General features: G+C 43.7%; 1 protein-coding gene across 6 annotated transcripts in view; it reads right to left on the reverse strand.

Annotated features, from left to right (window-relative positions):
* foxc1a (forkhead box C1a) overlaps positions 1-24,037 on the reverse strand; it is a 152,944-nt gene that overhangs the window by 107,069 nt on the left and 21,838 nt on the right. The gene's annotated exons all lie outside the window — the stretch shown is intronic.

The following is a 24,037-nucleotide window of genomic DNA, read 5'->3' on the forward strand; positions in this document are numbered from 1 at the left end:
GGTATTACAACAGTCTGAAATGCGGGGGAAAGGAGATTCATAATCGTCTATATATGTTATATAGGTCTTGTAATTCATTAGAATAATTTTCTGGAGTTAAATGAGTGGCACATAAAGGGTTTAATGTGTCACTGCTGGGTTAGCGTATAACAGACAGCGCAGCAGTGAGTCACTTACATCTCGGCATTTGCAAATCATCATGAAATGCATTATGAAATGGGTGTTAATAATTTTTGAGATTCAGGCTGTCAGAATTCCTCATCCTTCCTCTCGGACGAACCCGTTGGGAGGAGAGCAGCGGCGTGAGTTCCGTGTTTGCAATGGTGTATCCACTTACGAGCAATCAAAGCTCCATTACTACCGCATTTTAAGGCATTAGAGATGTCAACATTGTTAAGGCGTGTGTATTGTTTGCTCAGTCAAGGAAAATTAGAAAATGAATTCCTCTGGGCAGGAGTGGAGTGTGTTCACGAGTGGGGGTGGTTGGGGTGGTAAAGTCAGGGCGGCGCACATGTGCAAGGTCAGAGGGTGGGTGTCTGTGTGCTCAGGGAGGGCGGTGGCAGCGGTGGGAGTGTGTGTTGCGTGGGGCGGGGGGGGATGCCAAATTGTGCTCAGTCACCAGCGGATCATTTTCACTGAGACAGCTGAATTGTGGGAAAAGAGGAAGCGTGGTGGCTCTGCCATTTGTTTTGCTTGTCACAACCTCCCACCCAGACGCAGCTGAGCGCGCACTGATTAAAAAAGTCAAACACGCACTTGTGCCCGCCGGCATCCTGGAAAATGCAGCCTCTGAAAACAGATCTCTCGGTACAGGTACAACAGGGAAATCCTTTAATATCTGTACAAGCAAACCATGATCGTTGTTGTCATTTAGTGGATGACCCTTGAGATGCCCAACACAATACACCAACAACATAAGTGTATTGCAACTGTTCCCCTCCAAAACCAGTTGTCTGTTGTAGGACCGAGACGCAACCACATGCCATTCAAACAGGCAGAAAATACAAAGAAGAAGAAATATGATACCCACCAAATACATACAAGCTAACGCAATAGATATTACATACCGGGGTACAAAAGACATATCGCCATCCAGCATAGCCAAGCCAAGCCGTAACAATATACCTGAAACATATATTTTACTCTTATATTTAAATCCATATGTACCAGTGAAAGAAAATCAAGTGAGAAGATTCTTGTGGCCAGGGGAATTTGGCTCTCCCTTGACCTTTGTGTACATTTTAATACTTTAAAAAATATAAAGAGTACAATATATGTGAGGCCTCAAGATGGGCAAATATTCTCTTACAGCGAGTTTGTGTATGTGCGGGGATGAATCGCGTGATATCTGGCGGGGAGTTGTCGACTTTTTTTTTTTTTGGGGGGGGCACAATTGCCTAGTTTTTTTCCTATAACCATAAACAGAATAAGTATATTTTCCTGGTTGTGCTGTCCTTGTTACTATGTGAAACTCGACAGCCAGCGAACTTCTAAAGAAACTCCGTACACAAGGTGTTCTTTTCTTGCTTTTATGGAGGTCTCTTGTGGTAAGTGAATTGATAAACGTACCTGAAAGATGCAGAAAAATACACATTACACTGTGCGCCAATGTACAAAGTACAGGTAGCTAGCTTATTGATGCGAAACGCGACAATAGTTCTATCAATGATCACTCGCTTACATCGAGCTTTCAAATAAAATAGAATTGTGACCTCAACCTAATGACTGTGAAGATACAATACTTAAAAGACGAAAGTTTCCCAAGGTCCAAACGTTTAGAACACATTCAGCATAGTTAGGAGTTGTTCTCAGACTTGATGTTAATCGGAGATACGTCTAAGATCCTCTATAAACTTAGACATCACTCAATCCGCATAGAAACTGAATGATCCTCACAGGTCAAGAGGTGTCATTCAGACGCCTTTTCTTTTAAAACATCGCATCATGAAATAAACATTTTTCTTATGAAATTACTCACTGTTCTTTTTTTTTTTTACCCACCAAAAGACAACAATTCTTTCTTGAAAATTAAGGTAATTCTCTTGAAAAAAATCCCGTTCGTTAGCTTTCATTTTAAATGTTTTTCTCAAAATACAACTATTTTATGAAAATATTAGATTTTGTTTTCAACTTGTGCAGGCAAACAATTTTTTCCCCTGTCAATTACAATGCAATGTCACAGCAGTAATACATGAATGCTTTATCGGTCCAAAACGAGCATTTTAACTTTTGTTACTGAGCTTATATTTCTAATGCGTTACATTACTGTATCAATGCGAAAGATTACTGCAACTGTGTTACTTATGCAGCAAGTTACTGGCTGCACTGGACTGAAATCTCAGGGCAGCGGTGGCATGAGGACAACAGAGGTGTCAGTAAAGGGAGCCATTCAAAATGCCAGCACACGGGAGGCGGGCCCCGAGGGGCGGCTGAGCGGGGGTCACGCCGCCCTCCCCGCCATGCGAGCCGGCAAGGTGTGTGAACTTTTGCCTCGTCCCTGCTCGGTCCGTCATCCGGCAAATGGAGCACATCAGCCACACTGTTTGGGGCGGAGGGGTGCGGGGGGGGGGGGGGTTGCTCACGGGGGCGGGCGAACACCTCACACAGGCTCCCTTTGTGCTCAGGGCCGGGGCTTGCGTTACTCAGGCTGGGGTGAGCTGAATTGAGGAGATGGGTGGAGTGCAGTGGAGAAGTGAAGAACACTGTTGGGCTAGTAATTACCACGCGTGCTCATTATCATGCTCGCACGTTGATGAGCGGCTCACTTCTCACCCAAGGCGTCACCTGGTCTGCATTACACTGACAATGACCTCCAATAGCGCCCGAGCCTCTCTGGCGGGATTTACACTGCACGGTTCAAGTGACGGCTCTCCAGTACTTGACAGCGAAAGCGGAGACAAATCGCTCCACTGTATTGATGCTCGAGGAGTTATGTGCATTTTTTTGCGTCTTCTGCCAGCCAGCCACATGTCACTTAATGTGTACATGGCGACAGACAAATATTAAAGTCAGATGCAGTACAGTGAGGCTCTTCTATATTGCAGTTCATCACTGGCAACCCCACGATTCAATAAAAAAAAAAAAATTATTGGCTTTTTACAGTATACAGAGTTGTGCGCCTTTAGTGTAGTACATGCCAGGCAGCAGTGAGGTCTCGTGGAAGACATGTTGCATGTAAGAAGAAGAAAGGGCAGAGAAGGTCCCCAAACTCCTCCTTTCCTGAGACACTCATCCTCATGAGGGTCGCAGCAGTCCCCAAACTCATCTCCAGTAATAAATCATTGTTCCCACGGAGCAAAGAAAATACTGGACCTATTCTGTATCGCCGTCTGCTGAGAATGTCTGACTTGATGTTCCGTGTGTGTTAAAGTCAAGTTTTTTGAAGGTTTAAAATTACGTGCCGAGCTATGCTAACTTCCGGGAGCGCTTCCACGGTATTTCACGCTATGCGTAGCCATGAGGCTAGCAAACATTGATAAATATAAATCGACAAGTTTTTTTTTTCCCTCTTTTCCTTTACAGTGTGTCAGTCAGGCAATAAATTTCAACTGAGTGACAAACAGCGTGCTTTGCCTCATGTTTAGAGACTTGCGCGAGTGGGACAAATAAGTGCGTCTGCATATGTTTTAAGATTGTTTTTGATTGGTTTGCATGCATTTAAAGCATGTGAATGTTTATTTAAAAAATGCGTATGAGGTGGAAGAAGGGAAGTCTGGGTATCCCTCCTGAAGCTACTTCCCCCACGACCCGACCCGGAGAAGCGGTAGAAGATGGATGGATGGATGATGGATGGATGGATGGATGGATGGACGGACGGGTATGCCTCTTTCACACACACAACAAACAAGTTCACTGGGTTTTGCAAATGCAAACAATTTGGAGTGGAGTTCACTGATATAATAAGGCTAATGCATAGCAGAAGAAGAACAAAAATGCTGATTATAGATATGCAAATGGACTTCGGGAAGGTGCTACCCATGTCATTACTTCTGCCCCCACACTATTACCCGTTTGGCCTTAATCCTGACACACGTGCAAAGTTTGACACAAAAGTGTTTTAACAACAGGAACGTTTCTCTTTGCTCAACCGGATTTTGCATTTTTAAAGCCTTTATCAGCGGCGGGATGTTGTGATAACACAGCACGGATGGCAACGGTGGGCAGATATGCAACGTAAACAACTACAATAAGGCCAACCTGTGCCCTCCTATGGTGACGTTTGAGTAAATAGAGCACACTGGGCTGCTCCACTTCCTTGTAGCGCGAGTAAAAGAAGAGGGCGGGCTGGAATTCAAAGCTGAGATTTCGAGATGCGTTTACATTTCAAGAATAACTAGAGAATATTTGTTACAATGTAGTAAAAGTCATCCGTGAAAGTTCTTTGCTATGAAGTATTATATCATTATCATCATTTGATGCTGTGTGTGCTCTCAACATAATTCAAGTGAAACATCCAGAAACAAGGACTATCAGGGCCACTATGGAAATAAAATTTTAAAAATATATGTCATACGGGAATAAAGTGGTGTACTACAAGTTCAAGTTACATAAATACATCAACATCGCTTTGAAGTGATTGTGTATGGAGAAAGAAAAACACAATAAGAGGCAAGATTATATTTGTTTTCTCAGAAATGTTTTCCCAAAAATAACTTTTAAAAATACAAATTGTATTCTCAAAAAATGCTTTTGTATTATGCAAATTAAAAGTGAAAATTCTCATAAGGATTTTCCTTAGAAAAAAAAAAAATCATGTATTTTTGGCAAAAAGAAAACATCTCAGTAAATATAGATATAGCATTAATCTTGTAAGATTACTACGTTCTTCCGTGAAGAAATATCTTTTAAGATTAAGACTTTTTTTTTGTCTCAGAAAGAAAACCTTTCAAAATATGACCTTTAAGACTCCACATACAAATATGAATATTCTTGTCAGATTTTGACCCGTTATTTCTGTCAGATTACACCTTGATCCTAAAAATCAAAGTTTTTCTTTTTGTTTTCCCCCAAATGTGGCCTTAATACTCTTTTGTGTCATATGCCCCCTGAATGAAAATAATAAAGGATCTGGGGCACGGCGTATAATTTAATTAAGTTAGCAAAAAGCGAGAGAACATTGAAGGGAAAAGGCACAGATTTTGTCAATCTCCACGATTGATTTAATTAACTGCAAATCTCACGCCGTGACCCCTGTAATCCTGTTTTTTTTGCCTTTTTTCACCCGCTAAAAATTAAAGTTTCACTATAAATAGAGGTGGATAATGCCGTTGACCCAAGGGGTTAATTCTCTGGCTCTTGGATGCTCGCGGCCCCCCGGAGGCCCTCGCCGCGCGCTCTCCTCGGGTTACATTACCGTGAACTCGAGAAGCGGCGCGAGGAAATGAGTTCATATGGAGAAATGAAGCGAGGATTTGGTGCGCTCGGGCACCTTCGCAGGCACTCCAAAGACGAGGGGCCGGGAACCGGCTGAGCCTAAGTCTCCGTTAAGACCCCCTTCGCTTTCACGCGTTCACGTCATGAGACGGCTGAGAGATGTCAAATACAGGGAGAAACGCTGGTATTAGATGATGTTTTCCACGTTCCGCTGCGGAATAGCGCACATTCTTGGAGCGCAAGTGAGGTGAAATGCTTCAATTAATAGCAGATGAAAGGACTTGTCGAGGGCCGTGTCCCCGCACGCCAGGCCGCCCTGCAGAATAATTGCTTCTTCGCCCAAATCTTGCAATGTTTTGCACAATCGCAAATACTGTTTGAACACGAAAAGCGGGGGGGGGGGGGGGGGGGGGAATTAGCGTTGTATAGTATCACGGGGTGCCAGAACAAATATACACCTTATTTTACGGGCCCGGCAGATTCGGCATTAATCTTTCGACATTTGCTCAGCTAATCAAAATAGAGTTGGATAAATAGAAAAATGTGGCCTAAACACACACGCAGAAGTCAAACAGAGGATGATGCGTCGGGGCTATTTCGTTACGGTGACAATCAGGAAGTCCCGCCACATGTGATGTATGCAGCACACTGAAAGATCACACACGCCACGCCAGCTCGCACAAACAAACACACGTATCCGCAAAGTCAAACTTTGCCATAAATTTACACACGCACACAAAAAAAGGGAGCAGTGATTGCCTGAGCAGCTGAGCTAAGCTGCGGTCTGGAAAGTCCATTCAAAGAGCTACTGTGGTGGAGCTGGAGGGGTAAAAGTGCATCCTCGGGGTGGGGAGTTCTGGGAAAAAGGCCGCCGGAGGTTTGTTACTGCGGGCATCAAGTAACAAGCCACTCAGTCCTTTGCAAAAAAAAATATTAATGAGAGCTATGCTCGCGTTGAACATTTTGGTCCGCAGCGCTTCCTGCGTTGCTTTGGTGAACAAAACACGCGGGTCCTCGTGTGGTATCTTCTTCTGTGGTAAATTTAAACGAGGGTCAAAAGATTGCGCACGAGGGGTTGCGATGAGAGAGGGAGTAACGTATCACATTGAAATTGCCGCCACATTTTGCCAATGATAACACGGCAATACAGTGATTATGTGATCAGACGTTTATTGGCAGGACTAAAACTTTATCACTGATAGAGGGGTACAAGAAGGCAAGCTCACTTTGCGGCCTACTTTCTGATTTCCATTTGATTGCTTTATATTCATGGCCTACAAGTGTAGTTAATAAAAACATTGACCACAATTATGACACTTTGAGGTTAAAAACAGCATCAATGAGCTGCTGTAGGGATTTTTTTGTGTGTGTGTGTTTTTATTGGGGTTAAGTTTCCAAAACCCCAAATGGACAAAGATAAATGAAGGCTTTGGAAAAGGATACGCGGCCCTTCGAATAAGTCAATCGAATGCCACAAAGATGTTTTTCTGCTCCAAGGGAAGCGACGAACATCGGGATGCTCGATTCACAGTGGCACCGATGTGTGAGGTTTCAAGTTTTTGATCGCGGTGTTGATTCAAAAACAATCAACGCATTATTGCTTTAAGATGTGTATTGAAACTTTTTAGCACAACACAAAGACAATTACGTAATGCGTATTCGGGCAAAAAAAAAAATAGCTTCACCTTGCTAAAGTGTAAACTTAAAGGTAATGAGGAATTGAAAGATTACAGTCGTCATCTCATTCTAACCACTTTTGTTTGCATCACAATGTTAGCTACCATGACGCATCCGCCAACATTTATCAATGGCGCAAATTTATTGACTTCAAGTCCCAGGTAAGCCAATTTTGTGCTTTGTTTCCATCCTCATCACCCTTCTACCAGTACACCAGTATATACGCACGCTCTCTCATGTTTCCAAACCACGAAAGTCTGCTCTCTCCGTCTCCAAAGTATCTAACCTTGCCAGTCTCTCTGATGAACTCATTTCTAATTTTATCCAACCTGCTCACTCCTCGAGCGAACCTCGTCATCATCATCATCATCATTTCTGCCACCTCCAGCTCTGCTTCTTGTTGTCCCTTCAGTGCCACCGTCTCTATTCCGTACATCATGGCTGTTCTCACCGCTGTCTTATAAACTTTGCCCTTCATCCTAGCAGAGACTCCTCTGTCGCATAACACACCTGAAATCTTTCTCCACCCGTTCCAACCTGCTTGGAGCCATTTCTTCACTTCCTCGACGCACTCACCATTGCTCTGGACTGTTGACGCCAAGTATTTAAAGTCCCTGACCCTCGCTATCTTTTCTGCCTGTAGCCTCACTCTTCCTCCTCCACCTCTCGCCTTCATGCAAATGGTTTGCTTTACCTCGTTTCCAGTGCATGCCTTTCTAACCTTTCTAACTGTTCTTCCACCTGCTCTCTGCTTTCACTGCGGATGACAATGTCATCTGTGAACCTCATGCTCCAAGGGGATTCCAGTCTAACTCGTCTGTCACTCTATCCATTACGACTGCAAACAGGAAGGGGCTCGGCGCTGATCCCTGATGCAGTCTCACCTCCACCATAAACTCTTTTGTCACACCGACAGGACAACTCACCGCTGTTCCGCTAGCCTCATACATGTCGTGTACTATTCCAAAACTTTTTAATACCACTTCAGACTCTTTATATTCTCCATTTTCCTACCCACCAAGCATTCTACTCTTTCACTGATCACCTTGAGTGGAGTGATCCAATCTTCTGGAATCTCCCTGTCCACAGAGAGCCAGTCTCTCTCTCTCTCAAAAAAAAAAAAAAAAAAACTTCCTTTCTCAGCTTCGACCACGTGGTTCTCTTCTCTGCCTTCCTAATCTTCCTCCCCTCCACCAAAGTCATTTTACACACCATCATCCCATGCTGTCTAGCCACATTCTCCCCTACCATGACCTTATCGTCACCAACCATTATTATTTTGCCAAGTATGTCAAAGACACTTTCATAGCCCACCCAATGTACATGCCTCTTCTGGAAGAACGTGTGCACTGCAGCCATTTCTAAACTTTTGGCAGAGTCTACCATCACTTGTCCTCCCAGGTTCCTTTCCTGGAGGCTGAACTTTCCCATCACTTCTTCCTTCACCAACATATCAATTACGATCTGCACCAGTCACAACTTTCTCTGTGTCCGGGATGCTCATAATTGCTTCATTTAGCTCCTTCCAGAATTTCTATTTCACCTCTAAGTCGCATTCTACCTGTGTGGTGTAGCCACAAATCATATCATGCAGAACCCCCCTCAATGTCAAATTTCGACCTCATCACTCGATCTGATACTCTCCAACTGAATCGCATTCTTGGCTAACTCTTCCTTAAAAATGCCACCTATTCCATTTATCTTGGTTCTTATCTATGATGACCATTTGTAACCTCAAAAGTCAGCATCGCTGCAAATCGAGGAATCCTTGTAATCATAACAGAGGAGAAGCTAAAAGACAAGCAGACATTCTGTCGCACGACTGCTTCTCCTCCAGTGTTCGTATAATGGGGCAATTCAAGTACCTCTCGTCCAATTAAATGACTTAGTGGAGCTAAAGCAGTAGCTTGGCTAAACCACGCATGTAAATGTACTAACAGATGCTGCTCCACTTAAACTCTCCCCCGACGCATGCTGTGCACTGATGCGTTGGTGCGTGTGGGCAGGCGTGTCTTTATTGGATTAAAATAAGAGAGTACATTAACTGAATTTCCCCCAAGGAGATCAATGGTCCACTGTTTGGACGCATGATTTTCTGCGGCCTTCCCGACGCAACTTGTGAATCACAGCTAAGCCAGACGCAGGAAAGGCAACGACGTGTAACAGTACACTAGCAATACGCTACCATTGGAATTCAACAAAGATGCACTCACAAGTGATTCAATAGAACACTGGTTTATGGATTGAACTGTAAATTGTCCTGTGATGACTACTTCTTTCCCCCAAAAAAAGGCCGTAAGACAACTTTTTGTCCTTGGAGAGTTTTTAATGACAGAGCGTGGGATGTTCACCCCTTCCACGTCAAGACTGCTTGTCAATCCCGATTGCCCAAAGCCGGCGACAGCTGGTTTGACGCCTGACTTATCCTAAAGTGGAACTACTCGATATATGAAACGTAAAACGTGTCAAAGACTTGTGAATATTGATCATTTTTGTATGAAGTTGTCTGATGGAAAAGTAATAAATGGATTGTATACTGTATGTACACATCAAAAAAAGTTTTCATTGATCATGTATTGCATTTGAGAGAGTTTATTGTGTCATATGTCTTCGTGGATTAAATAGGGATCAATTAATTTAAAAGTCCCCTATTAATTTGATCCATGTAGAAGCCCGCCAGTATCAAATGATTCGCTGTAGTCAGTCATTTGAAACGAATTTCGCGTCATCTTTCATTCATGAAAATTCACTTTGGTGGTTCCATCCATCCATTTCTTTCATGCTTGTCCTCACGAGGGTCACAGGAGTGCTGGAACCTATCCCAGCTGTCAAACGGCAGGAGGCGGGGGAACACCTTGAACTGGTTGCCGGACAATCGCAGGGCACATCGAGCCAAACAGCCGCACTCACAATCACACATAGGGGCAATCTGGAGTGTGTCCAATTAATGTTGCATGTTTTTGGGATGTGGGAGCAAACCGGAGTGCCCGGAAAAAACCCACACAGGTACAGGGAGAACATGCAAACTCCACACAGGCGGCTCCAGGATTGAACCAGGGTCCTCAGAATTGTGAGGCAAATGCTTTCGAGCTGACCTCTTTGATGGTTGTCGTTGACAATTTCTTGTGCAAACAATACATCGAGTCATGTACTTTTGTATTTAAAAATTTGCTCTGCAATGTTTTTGGCTTTCGGTCCACAGCTTACATTTTTCACTTTTTGTATTGTATGTACATAGCGAGCCCTACGTCCAGTCCCGGGCCTCCGCGACGTGGATGTCGCTTCACGGTCGCGAACAAATTTAAACACCAGCCTGCATTTCGTCCTCAGAGGCAAACGTTGAGCAAGAAAAAGCAAATTTCGCTCTCCCTCCTTTGAGCGTTTACTGTCTGTGTGGCCTTGGAGGGAGCGGCGCACACATCCTGCCTCTCAGTGTGATGCAAGGTCAGATGGTCAAAGCAAAAGAGCCAGCAGGAAGACTATACGGTGCGTCCATCTGCTGAGTTGTTCCATTGAGACATGTTCTGCATTTCTGTTGTCGTCGTGCACAAACTGAATACACTCGGAATGCACTCTCAATATCCTGTCAAAGTATTTACAGTACATATAAAGTTGTCACCGAGAGTTCACGGTGCACTGCATGTATCGCATTTGTAGTATTGTTTGTCCATGTACCGTCATCCCAGCCAATGCTGTTCACTATTCTTCCTGCTGTCTACATTCACATATGCAAACATTGCATTTTCTGTATCTATTCATGCAGATTTGGGCATTCACGCCTGTATATTGTGTCATGTATACTTACTGGTGCAATCTGGTTCCTATTCTCATGTATTACTACTTTATTACGCCCACTCTATCGGTTGGTTCCTATTCTCATGTATTACTACTTTATTACGCCCACTCTATCGGTTGATTCGAGTTTTCTCACACCGTTAAACTTAAATTACCTAAATGCAATACTAATAAAGGTTGATTCTATCATGCAAACTCAGCAGTGCAGTCCTAAAATATGTAAATTTACCATACAAGTACTTCATTATTCAAGTAGAATCCACCATATTTGTATTTTTACTTTATTTTTATCGCTACATTTGACTTTTACTCAACTACAATTCCAAAATAAATTGTATACTTTGACTTTATTACGTTTCTCTTAATCCTGTTACTGCATCGCAAAAAGTTTTGCTGGTTCAACACCCAACAGGAAGATCTTCACCCTGTTGAAGAAAACTAATGTTTCTTTTTAAAAAAAAAAAAATAATAACATATAAATACTTGGGCCTCCAATACTTGAGTACATTCAATATTATAAATGATTTTGATACTTAAGTAGAGCACTGTTAATAATACTTTCAGGTGCTTTGCACAAAAAAAAAAAAGCCCGTCAATATCCCCACGTGGGGTCCCCCGGGGAGCTCAGCTGCACAGGAAGAGGAAGCGAAGAAGACATTTTAGTGCGAAGCGACACCTCGCTCGGCCAACAACTCGCAAGCTGAGACACGGGAGGACAGGGGAGGCCCGGCCCTGTCCCAACCCCCCCCCCACGTCAGCCCCCGCACTCTCTGGAGACGGGGAACATTTCATTAAAGGCGTCAAGATTGGTACCAGACATTTCTAACTCTTGCCCCTGGCTGACCCCTCTCACCCTGGCAGAGGTCAACGCAGCTTCTATCAATCCTGTTTGTGTTGAAAGACACATGCTTTTGCAGGTGTGTCTGTGGAGGAATTCAATCAAAGGTGGGCACCGCGACAATATTCTGTCGAGTGAGCATGCTGGTAGAAAAGTCACACCCGCGTAACGGTTAAAAAAAAAAAATAATGTAAACAAACCGCACACCAGAAGTTAGCAAACTAAAATGAAGCTAAACAGCAGCACTTTTAAATGTTTCAGGAGATTGGAGAGAATATGCAAGCCTCTCGTATGATTGTATGCATGACTGCTGCGTTCACTAAATTAATACTTTGCTTAGTGATTAAAAGCACCGCAATAGTGATAAGTTGCTCTTGTATATGACATTCCCCATTGAATATTAGGCTATAGTTACTGGCTATGTCTTCATTTATGACAAATAAAATGGCTGAAACAGGAAAAATAAAGGTGGTGGGGGGGCAGAGGGTAGAACGCATACAATGGCGAGAGAAAAAGTAAAAATATTTCGTGTTTTTGGTATTGCGAGGCACTTCAGCAAAGCACATCTGGATGCGTCAGTGGGTGCATATTCGATTTTAAAACAAAACGGTCAACACATATGGACCTTTACGACCTGTCAATCACTCTTACAATAATAGCCAATCAGATAGCCGCATTGTCTTAACCCCTTGATTGACACGCCCCTGCCGCCATGTTGTCCCACAAGCAATACTGGTTGTCAGTAGCGTGCGCTTGGAAAAGTTCATGTTACGAAGAAAATGGTCCTCAGATGTGCTTGGGAAACGTGCAATTCTGAGGAAAGTTATCTTGCTAGGTTACAAGGGGACCGGTTTATTCATTTTCCAAAACCTAAAACACAGTTGACGTGGTGTCTACGATGGATTAAGGATCGTGGAAGAGAACCACGTACAATTAAATATCAACGAACACACGGCTGTATGTTCGAAGGTAAGTGAGGGAGAAGTATCTTCTCGGAGTTTGATTGAATTATTATCAGTGCAAGAGAACAACTTTCACTTTGTTAGTGTATCACTGACCTGCTGAACGAAGTCTGTCATGTTTTATGCTTGAAGAGTCGGGTTAGTCATACGTAAATGCAAGAGAAATGTCTATTTGCCCATTTGTATTACATCGGACTTTTAAGACAGAGCACTGGGTTCGATTCCGAGCCAAGTCAAACTTTTTCATCTGGTGACTACGGTACTGACTGAGTTAATCACCATTGTTTAAATGGAGAAAAATCAAAACTAACTCACTTATAAAGACTACAATGATATTACTCATGATATTTTCAAGTAAAAAGTACCCACCCTGCTTTATCCTGTTGGATTTCAATCTGAAGTTTGTGAGGCGTCAAACTTTTTTTTCCCCCCCCATCGGTCGCCAACGTTTCGCTTCAACTCTGACATTGTGTCCTGCCTGGTCCGTTCAAAATCTTAATTCCGTTTACATATCCTCGCGTGAAATAGTTGAAACCTCCCTGTAGAACTCTCGGACAAGTCTGACGCATTTGGCAAAAAAAAAAAAAAAAAAAAAAAAAAAAAAAAACACACCGCAATATGATCTGGAATACGCGATAGAGAATCAACTTCAAACCTGTTCTGTACAGTCGCCATTTTGGAAGCTCGTGGGACATGGCGGCTGTAGTTAAGGGGGCGGAGCTTAAGATCGCCAGTCGGAAAGATCCCTTCGTTGGAAAATAAACGAACAAAAAACAGGATTTTGGTAAGCTAAAGAGAAGTTAAGAATAGTCGAGAATGTGACGCCCCTGATGTCTGGTGAATCCGCAGATAAGCCGCGTCTTTGTTTCAGGCTGCGAGGAAAAGAACTTTACTTGAAATCACATCAAATTATGGATTCGGCACGGCAGCCATGTTCCCGACTGGCTGTCTCCGGCGCTTCGGTGAGGTTCAACTTTTCGTTCTGCATGAGCAGAGTCTTTTAGCGCCGTGTTCCCTGCACCTCCTTTTCAGCGCGGCCCACGTGTTGAAAGGATGCCTTCTTTGTGTGGCTCCTAAGTGAGACACACGCGCTCATAAATGGCAGCTCCTGTCAGCGGCATGAACTCTCCCGCCAACCTCGCGAGCGCACTGAAACGTAAAACTCGGGAGTCGAGACGCAGTCAACATCAGCCTCGACGTCCTCGCACGCAGCATTCCGCAACGCTGGCCGCCGACCAAGAGCGAGCTTATCGAGCGTATTAAGTCATGCATTGTCGAATTTAGAGGGTTTTTTTTGGGGTTTTCCCACGCACTCGCCAACCCCATATTTAATTCGATCTCAATCGGCGAGTCCATATGTTGCAACTCCCCCCCCCGAAGCATGGGACTTATCAAGCTGTTCCATTAATCATGCTTGTCGCCAGCTCTCCTACCAGTGTCCAACAGACTCATTAGCTAACGCTGAAATGTGGTAGTCATAAATCCTGTCAGGGCGCAGGGGCGTGGGGCGGCGGGGGGGTGGCTGGGATCGGGGTCCGCGTTGGTATGCGACAAGCATGGGAGAAATGACGGGATACAAGGAGGTGATACAATGTAAGAAGAAACGGGAGGGGGGGGCGGGTGAGGTGTCAACAAGCCGCAGCATCCAATCTGCGGCGCAGGTCGGTGGGCAACGGGACACTGACAGTGGGAGATGAATGGGAGGGAATTATCTACTCACTCGGCCAGATAATTGCTCCATTTGGCCCTGAGTTAGAGAATGGTTTCTAATTAGCTCCCTGCAGTCCCCTGGACCCTCACTCCTCCTCCCCTCCACAAAAAGAAAACACCCTCACACATGTTGGGAGGGTTGAAGCAACTGGGCCGCTTTTGATGACACCTTGAAGAAAAGTAGCAAACTCCCGTGCCAGTTGGCGACGCGTCTCATTGCAGTGATTTGGAGTTGCGCTCTTACAAAATAAAATATACCAAGAAAGAAAGAAAAGGGGAAAAAAGTTTGGCAGATTTGCATAAGTCCTCCTCGCGTTTGGCGTTTGTGCAATGCAAATCTTGAGAAGTATTTAGGCAGCAGGGTGATCGTTGGGGAAATAAACATGACAAATCTGTTACTTTTAATTAAGTGCTGTGTTTTGGACATTTTACATAAAGTTACATTAAATTATATAAGGGAGAGAAATGTTTATTTATTACTACTATTTATTACTATCATTTTTACCCTTGGGACAATGTCCCTTTTCACAAATGACTCAAATAAAAAGTTTTTAAAATAACTAAAATTTATATAATAATTATATTATATATATGTTGTATAATATCCAAATATATATAATATAAAAATAATAGCTATAGACATATAAACATTTTTCCCTCAACAAACAGGTCCTTGATCATTTTTTATTAAAACGAAAAGTTTTAAAAATAGCTATAATTTTTTTTAAGCAAAAGGTTTCCTCAACAAACAGGTCCTAGATCTTTTTTTTATTGGGTTATCACTATAAAATAATTTTGTTCAATATTTATTTGTTCAATTGAAAAATAGCATTATAATTGTATACGATTCAGGGGGTCTAACTTCCAAAGTTTGAGAGAAGTTTAGTATCGAACTGTTATTCTCACTTGAAGTGCTCACACCTAAAAAACAAAAACCTTTTGGGTCATCGTCACGTGACTGAAAAGGTGATTGAGCACCACCCCCTAAAGTGGGAGGGGGCGGGACACGTCGCTTTCAGCATCAGCAGGAGGCCGTCTTGCAAATGAACTTCTCAAATTAGCATCGGGTTTATTTGCTCTGACCGTTTGGCAAAGCTCGCCTGCTTCCTCCAATCTCATTTTCAAACATTTGCACTCGGCGGCCCGAAGGTTAATCCGTAAGAATCGACGCGCTGCCGTGCTCATCGAGGTTTAACCTTCGGAAAGACGGCCGATTCCGACCTTTGGCGACGCGGTTACCTTTGGTGACCCAAAAGGAGCACTGAAATAAAGTCGGGCGCGTATCAAAGATCAAACGAGTCGCAGCGGGGGCAGGTGATAGCAGTGGGAGCAGTGAAAGGCGGTGACAGCTTTAGTGCACAGGCCTGTGTGCCCCTGCCAGGGCCCTGAATGGGGACCCCCTGACAATTGGAAGCCCACGAGAGTGGCCCGGGTCTGGGCGAGCCGTCGGGGTTGAGTGGGGTTAAAGTGGGTGATGATGGCTGGCCAGATTGGAGAGGGTGGAACATATTGCCACCGACGCCAGGGACTTCAAATTGGGGGCTGCACCAATAAAAATGCCATGGGGGGAGGGGGGGGGGGGTTGGAGACAGTCAAATGTGGTTAAAAAAAAATAAAATCGCATTCTCGTTTCAATATCTACAATTGTTTCTCTCAGAGCAGAAGAGAAGGGTAAATAATGAAAGAATATTTAAAATAAATGAGTGATGAAAATATCCACATATACTGTGAATGTACAAAGTATGTTTTAGAGTGGCTTGTGTGTAGTTATATTAAAATACTATAAAAGGGGCTGATGTAAATGAGTTTGTTTATTTTCTTTGACAAGGACTAGTGTACTTCCATCTATACATTTTTTTTTTAAATTAAAAGAGGAAAAAGCACACCAACCATTTATTTCGCTTCTTTACTCCGCTTTTTATTGTCACGACAAACCGCATTGAAAACCGAAGAGCATTTGGAGCACATTTTTAACTGTTATTCACCAAAACAGCATCTCATGAACCTAATTTATTAGCACGCGCAATTGTCGCCAATGTCTCATGACATTAAAAGTGTTCAATGCGGAACCCGTTTTGAACTCCGCTGCTGACCAAAAAGGCAGCACCTACCAAATCAGGTCAACACCTTTTTAGAGGAATTCAACTGTGCATATTTCCTCGCTGCTATTGGGATGTTGAACATGAATTTCCGGCATTATTATAAAATGTGCGTCACTCCTGATTTTTTTGCCGCTTCGTGGATGCTTGTTCTCCTTTTCAGTTGGGTAAAGAAATACCCATGGTCACTACTATATGAAGATACAATATTTAAAAAATAATATGAAATACACGCCAGATACTCCCAATTGGCGCATCTTGAAAGACTTTCAAATGAAGTATACGTGGTCACCCCACAAAAAGTTACTTACAAACCCTCCGCACTATTTTTCATCTGATTATTTTGGCCCAGAAGTGTTTCCCATTCAAATATTTACTGTACTTACAGCTCGACTGCTATCAGCCGCAGGTTTTGAAACGAGAGCCCTCAGCACTTTCTGGGCGTTTGGGCGAGGAGCTTAAAACATTTTGGGAGCGATAGAACCGTGAGCCTCAGACACACCTTAGCAGTTCAAACAATCACGGCGACTTCACCTCCTCGTGGATTTTACCACGGCGGGCAGGATTTCAGATCCGTATTTTCAGATTTGCGGAACTCAATCTCATCTGTCAAGTGTTTGTTTGAAGTGATTAGAGATATTCCTCCATGCGACCGCAGGCGCACGGAGCCTAAGAGAGTGCACGGGCAATAATGGGGGAAGGCGCCCTGGGAAAATAAACGGCAAGCAACGATCCCTGAACGCAACAGAATCCTTTGTTCAAACCTCCAAAGTGTGACACAGTTCACATGCGGCCTGACCTCGGCAATAATGTTGAATGTAGTACGTCGACTACTTGCAATGGAATTCTCCCCCCCCCCCCCAACATATCTCAGCACGTAGATTATTCCCTACTAGATCGCAAGCGATTGTTTGTGTGTTTTAACACTCGACAAGCAAGTCTGAATTTGGAGTTTTACATCATTAATGTAGTACCGCAACATGCCGGGCGGCATTGAGGTCTACTGTAAAAGACGCAGCGTGATTAAGAACAGGACGTCTTTTTAATCACCGCATTTTTTTCTCTTGATATTTGTTAATAGTCATACATACTCTATGGTCTATAGTCATACGTACTATATGCGGTCACATTTGAAAAATGTACGGGTGTGATCAGTCATGCTCGCAGATAAAGTTGCGGGTTTGATTAGGGAAGGAATCCCAAGACCTGAAAATAACTTACTGGATTAATATAACATAACTGTAAATTAAAAATAAAATCAACAAATACTTGACTAACATAGAAAAAAAATTCAAACTCAGAAATGATCATTTTCAATTTCAACTGATATTAGTAGAACATGATATAAAATGGTATTTAAAATTTTTCATCAAGAAAAATTCTTGATCTGACAAACTATCTGAAGAAAAGTTAAAGCACTGGCCTGTCAAGGAATAAACACAGTCTATTCCCGCAATGTTTTGAAAATGCTGACATCATCGGTGTTCGTGGCAACAAGCTAGCAATACATTGGAACAAACATTCCTGTCTGCAATCGTGATGTATTGTTGAAGGGGGGGGGGCGGGGGGGGTTAAGCACGCATCGCGGGACTGCCGTAAATGGGAGGCCGGCTTGTTAGAAGGCACCTTTATGTGCGTACGCTCGAATTATCGGCCACACCTGAATCAACTGACGAGGTGGATGATAGTCTAACGTCTTTTTTTTTTTTTTGGGGGGGGGGCACGCCATCATACTGCCTCGCGATCGACAATCAGCACCCCTGGCGCAACTGAATTTCCTTTGACATGGCTCATGATGTCGATGACTTTCGGCGTAAAAGCGCTCGCAGTACGTGAAGCAGCTCTGAACATGCTCTTTCGGCATCACTTCCGTTCATGCTCAGGACGGTACACTTGCATTTCCTGTTTCCGGGTGAAGACTGATTGTTTAGGATCAGGCTTGTTTAGTTAACAACGTTTATGAAATAAACACGTAAATTAATGTCAAGACTACACAAAATAAGCGACGTCTTTCAACATCTATTTTTTTCTACTCGTAACAAATTTTTTGTGCTCGACTATGGAGATATGCGAGCACGGAGGCGCGCAAACGTGGTTCCACTCATCAAATGTGACTGTATATGTTAGCATGAATTTTGCAGAACTTTCTTCCACAAAGTTATATGGTTTGGTTAACCATATTGTAGGTTGAAATATACCATGTTTAATTCTCTCATTTTAGTTTCTCCCAGTAAACGTCACCTGAGATTGACAAACAGCTTGAAGCAATCCCCATTTGCATTTTAATTGGAGAACTGAGAACTCGCGAGTGAGTGAGAGCAGGTGCTAAGACGACTTTAGAAGGTGTTTTAATCAGTTGAAGCGTGTTTTAATGTGTTGAAACCATTTAAAAGATGGTCTCTATACTGCGACTTGTATGAGTATGAAAGTATGTGACACAATAAATGGGGCTTCACTGTACTTTTACACACACACACGGCAGAGTTGTGGTCCAAGGCCGTGGCTACATGACACCAAGACATTAGTCATTAGCTTTATTTGACAGCCAAGGATTTATCCCTCTGCGTTAAATCACAATCGAGCATAAAAGTTCAGCCGTGACATGTGTCTTGTTAGCTAACATTTGCGTGCGCTCTCATGTGGACGTTTCCAATCCGGCCGACGGCGATAAAACACGGGCGCGGCGGCGGCGGCATAAATCAGGCGGAAACGGCGGCGTTGGCGAGTTGAGAATGTGTCACGCGTCACCTCTGGGAGAAACGAGTATAGCAGAGCTCAGCAAAGTGCACGGCGCTGATAAAGCTGGATTGTCTGGCCGTAATCAGAGCCAGATGTGGTCAGGCCCTCACCATGGTGGTCCCACCACATCTGCTCTGTCGGAGGGAGGGCGGGGGAGGGGACGGAGAAGGGGGGGGGCGGGGCCACAGCTGGATGACCTCTGACCCAGAGGAGGGACCCACGAGCCAAGGCTGACAGCTGCCATGGACGAGGCGGGCGACCCGCTATCATCTCCTTCGCTCGTGTGCTTTACGACGCAGACGTTCTGCTCAACTCGTCCGCTTCTCTTTTTTTTTTTCCCCTCTCTCTTTTCACTACGCTCATTTCGTTCCAGCGCTTACAGGTCGGCTTTTTTTTTTTTTTTTTTTTTTTGCTGAAAGGAGGAAAAATGCAAACATCTGTTGCTCGCTGGAATTTTCATTTTGCAGAGATTCAACGATAAAAGCGCACAGTCAGCACGTTTATCCACACCATTTCCATTTTGTTTGCGCTGCCTTTCTGGTCTAGCCCAGGTTTGGTCTTTTATTTAAAAAGCAAAAAAAAAAAAAAAACGCATTCCAAAGGCCACGACCGCAGCAGGTAACGCGGACTATAGCGTTATTTAAACGTTCACTATTAACCCAGAGACTCAGAGCCTGGTGATGGACAGCCTTGTGGTTGAGGCTGGCCCCGGGCTATTAGTAGATCATTGGAGGAGTTACTTTTCCCGTCACGTCCTCCACTTTCCTTTGGAGGAGGGGCGGTGGGGAGGATATTGATGTGATTCAGCTGTTAAACTGGGAAAAGAAGCTCTCTGCTGAGGTTAGACATTTACTCGGATTTCGGTCAACGGGTGTACTGATTAAAAGACTTCAGTTTGAAGACTTTACCCATCTCGTGCATTATTTCTTATTAAAAGATGACAGCAACAATAAAAGACTGAACCGAGGAAAATTGAGTTTGTTATAACCCCCAACTATAGCGAATATATATATATATATTTTTTTTTTAACTCAAATGAAGTGGCCTCCTCTGGAACAGATGCTGTGTCGCAATTCATTGTGGATTATGTTGTCTTGTCCTTAAAGTGACGCGTCCATCCATGTTTTCTAAAGCGCTCGACCTCCGAGCCGTGGGTGGCACATATTAGACAAACAACCAATTCACACACACGCTCACACCCATTCACATCAATTTGATGGATAACTGCTTTTGAAATTGCAAAACAAGGGTAATAGTTTGTTCAATTATTATTCAGGTTACTGTCGATGTGGTTTGGTAACAAAAAAAAAAATGTCTGATCTCATCATTATTTATTAGATAGGATGATTTTAGAAGGAATAGTGAAAGTAGGCAAATTATTTGTTTTTGTGAGCCGGCGGGCCAGATGTGGAACCCGGTGTGACGGTCTGAGCGCTCCCGGTGGGGAAAAGTCTCCTTGTGATTAATGCGCATGCGCATAAATTAATGAGCATATATTAATACACATGCGCGTGTATTTTGTAAACTTCCGGCCAGTCTGAAACGTCCCCATCCCCGGTTCAACATGTGCCATTTGACAACTTGTCGAAAAATGTTCATGTTCGCTTTGAACGTCTCAGAAAGTCGAACACAGCGAACGTACATATGTGTGTATATCATTTTATCAAATTTTGTTTTAAGGTTAGGTTAGGATGTAACGTATGTTAGCTCGCTCTATGTAGAAGAAGGGAAACTATGAGACTGGGGGATTTGTCTGCTACGTACCCAGAATTCCCTCCCCAATTAGTAACGCATCCGCATTAATCACAAGGAGACTTTTCAGCACGGGGGATCGCTCAGACCGTCACACCGGCCCTTGAGTTTGATACCAGTGATCTTCAATGAACGTAAGATGCAAGTTGTGGGAATTCGGGATGATGCCGGAGTGCCTGCAGAAAATCTACGCCAGGGAGGGGAAAAACACGTAAACTCCACACAGAAAGGCCCAAGTCAGGATTCAAACCCAGAATTTCTCGACTCTGCTGACCATTACCAAATAATGCTGCCCACTTCCTCTCTCTGGTCTCTGCCAAAAACAACAACAACAACAAAGTGTGTGGTAACCAATGACCTCAGTTTGCCATCGTTCACATGACATTAAAACTTAACCGTTGATCTCATTTGAACTCAGTTGTCAACCAAAACAGCGGCACCTATCCGGGCATAAGCACAGGTTGGATGAAGCGTGGAGCTGTCCTGGCATCCTGTCAGATGTTTTCAGCCAAATATTTTAATTTGTTGACAACATTATTGCTCACACACGAGACGAACATTAAAAAGTGAGCTCGTTGGAGCTCGGTTGCTAACCAAAACAGCAGCAGCAGATACTGACGCATTTCAGGTTTCTCAAATGTATTACATTATAGATTCTTACTGAATGGCAGATATAAACACTTTCTAGACAGTTTATCAGGTTTCTCACACACAATAAAATTACCTAGTGAGGGTATTTGAACTCATTGCTGATAAAAAAAAAATGCGCTTAAAGGAGCCCGTAAACAGCTCAATGCAAGACAATTTGCGCTGTTTTAGCACTTTAAATTTCACAGTAAATCTCCAAGTCTGCATTCTGCGCGTCTTACATTCTTCACGTGCACGCACGTCGTTCAGCGTTCATTAACATCGGAGTCATTGCATATCAGTGGTCGCCGTGGATACAGGAGGAGGTGCCGTGACAGGGGTGAACGGCGCACCTTCCCTCTCCTGCACCTCGATGATGGAAAAAAGAAAAAAAAAGAAAAAGACATTCATCTGTCCTCGCGAGCGCAAAGACGAATGAGGCGCTACGTGAGCTATGCTTCAGGTGCCTCATATTTTCTCCCCGGCGCCCCCTCATTTTACTACAGCGGAGGTATGCATTTATCAAGAGGGAAGGGGCTTAAATCATTGCTTGCAGCCAAGCTCGGAGGTTGGAATGCCAAGGCTGATATGCTTGAATACACTTTGAGCTTTGTGCGAGGAGGACTTTTGTTTCACATTGTCTCATTTGAAATTTGGGCAGATTTAAGTACTGTCTCCGGCTGTTCGAGGCAATTTTGACATATTTCTGGAGATTTACTCAGCGGAACTTACGCGGGTGAACACCCCGATGTTCGTTCTGTAGTTACAAACAATTGGAAGAAGATTTATTTTGCATTCCAAAGGCAAAGTGTTGCGATAAAAAATGTGTTTTACATCACATTTTAACATTCTTGGCACTCGTAAAAGTGTAAAAGTAAGTCAACCTCTCGCTGGTTGACCTTGTGCAGTTCAACATACAAGTGTAAAAGTACATCCATCTAGTTTTTTTCACCGCTTATCCTCACAAGGGTCACAAGGAGTGCTGGAGCCTATCCCGGCTGTCAACGGGCAGGAGGCGGGGTACACCCTGAGCAGGTTGCCAGCCAATCGCAGGACACATGGAGACAAACAGCCGCGCTCACAATCACACCAAGGGGCAATTTAGAGGGTCCAATTAAGGTTGCATGTTTTTGGAATGTGGGAGGAAACCGGAATGCCCGGAGGAAACCCACACAGGCACGGGTAGAACATGCAAACTCCACACAGGCGGGGCCGGAATTGAACCCGGGACCTCAGAACTGTGATACCAACGCTCTAACCAATTGCGGTGGTGGCTTTATATTTATTGTATTTTTGGAAGAATGTTAAATAATATTACCTCTACTACGATACATGTCATATGAAAGTGGATGTGAAAACCCCAAAAAAGTACACACATGCTAAAAAAAAAAAAAAAAAAAAAAAAAAAAATTCGCACCGCATGGGTTTTTCAGCATGACTCTAAAAAAAACATATTTTCCCTCTGTGACAGGCATGAAATCAGACTCACCTTTTCCTGTTTTCGATCAATTAGAATTACCAAAATTATGTTGATTTAATTCATTTAAGAATACTGAAAGGATGTGTTTTTTTTAATTAAAACAAATACATATAACAGATGTATTTTCCTGGAACCCTGGAAACATATGACCATGGTAAACGCTGTATAGCAAGCGATACGTGTGTAAAATTAAATTTAATCATACAATGTTTAATAACTCCATGGTGACAAGAGGACATGCGATAAATGATATGAACATGTTACAAAACTAGTAAAACTAGTCAACCTGTCACAATGGGAAGTGGAGATTAAGGATTTACTAGGCTAGCAGATGTAACTTTCTTTACAGTATCAACCCAAAGTTAATAAAACATGCAGAGGCAAGATGACAGGGCCTCTTCACATTCATCAAAACGCAGCTGTCCGACAACCCTCACTGAGCTGAAGTCTCGAAAAAGCTTTGCAGTTCCACTGAAGGCTTTGAGCATTGTTAATGTCACCTTTTTCCAGAAAACGTCAGTGGGCTTGTACGACTTTGAGTGACTTTCATCCTCTGCGTTTCCTCGCTACGAGATAGCCAAAACGGTGCGCCATAAATCTTTACCTTTGGACGCTACTTCTAAAAGGCCCGATGCGTGCAAAGTCCCTTACAGCACCCTGGACCACGGTAAAAGAAACGGGGGCCGCAGATAGGGAGCGCAGAGGCCCCTCCCTCCCAGCTCAGGCATTTCCTTCTGGGATATTCCCCTCTTGTGACCTCAGAAGAGAAGCGGGAGGGAAGGAGGAGAGGAAAAAGTGAGCGAGTCGAGCTGGCAGGGTCCGTTCGTAAGGGAGCGTAAGCGAGCCCGGCTGACCTTTGACGGATGTGAGCGACGGGCCGTCGCTTTTGGGATCGGCTGGAAAGAGGGCCCCTTTTTCTATTGTTCTGGGCGTGACGTGGCCTGCCACGCTTCAGCGAGGGCAGGTGCTTGACGGTGTCAAAATA

Source organism: Syngnathoides biaculeatus, chromosome 13 (assembly GCF_019802595.1).
Source record: "Syngnathoides biaculeatus isolate LvHL_M chromosome 13, ASM1980259v1, whole genome shotgun sequence".
In the NCBI taxonomy this organism is placed as follows: Eukaryota; Metazoa; Chordata; class Actinopteri; order Syngnathiformes; family Syngnathidae; genus Syngnathoides; species Syngnathoides biaculeatus.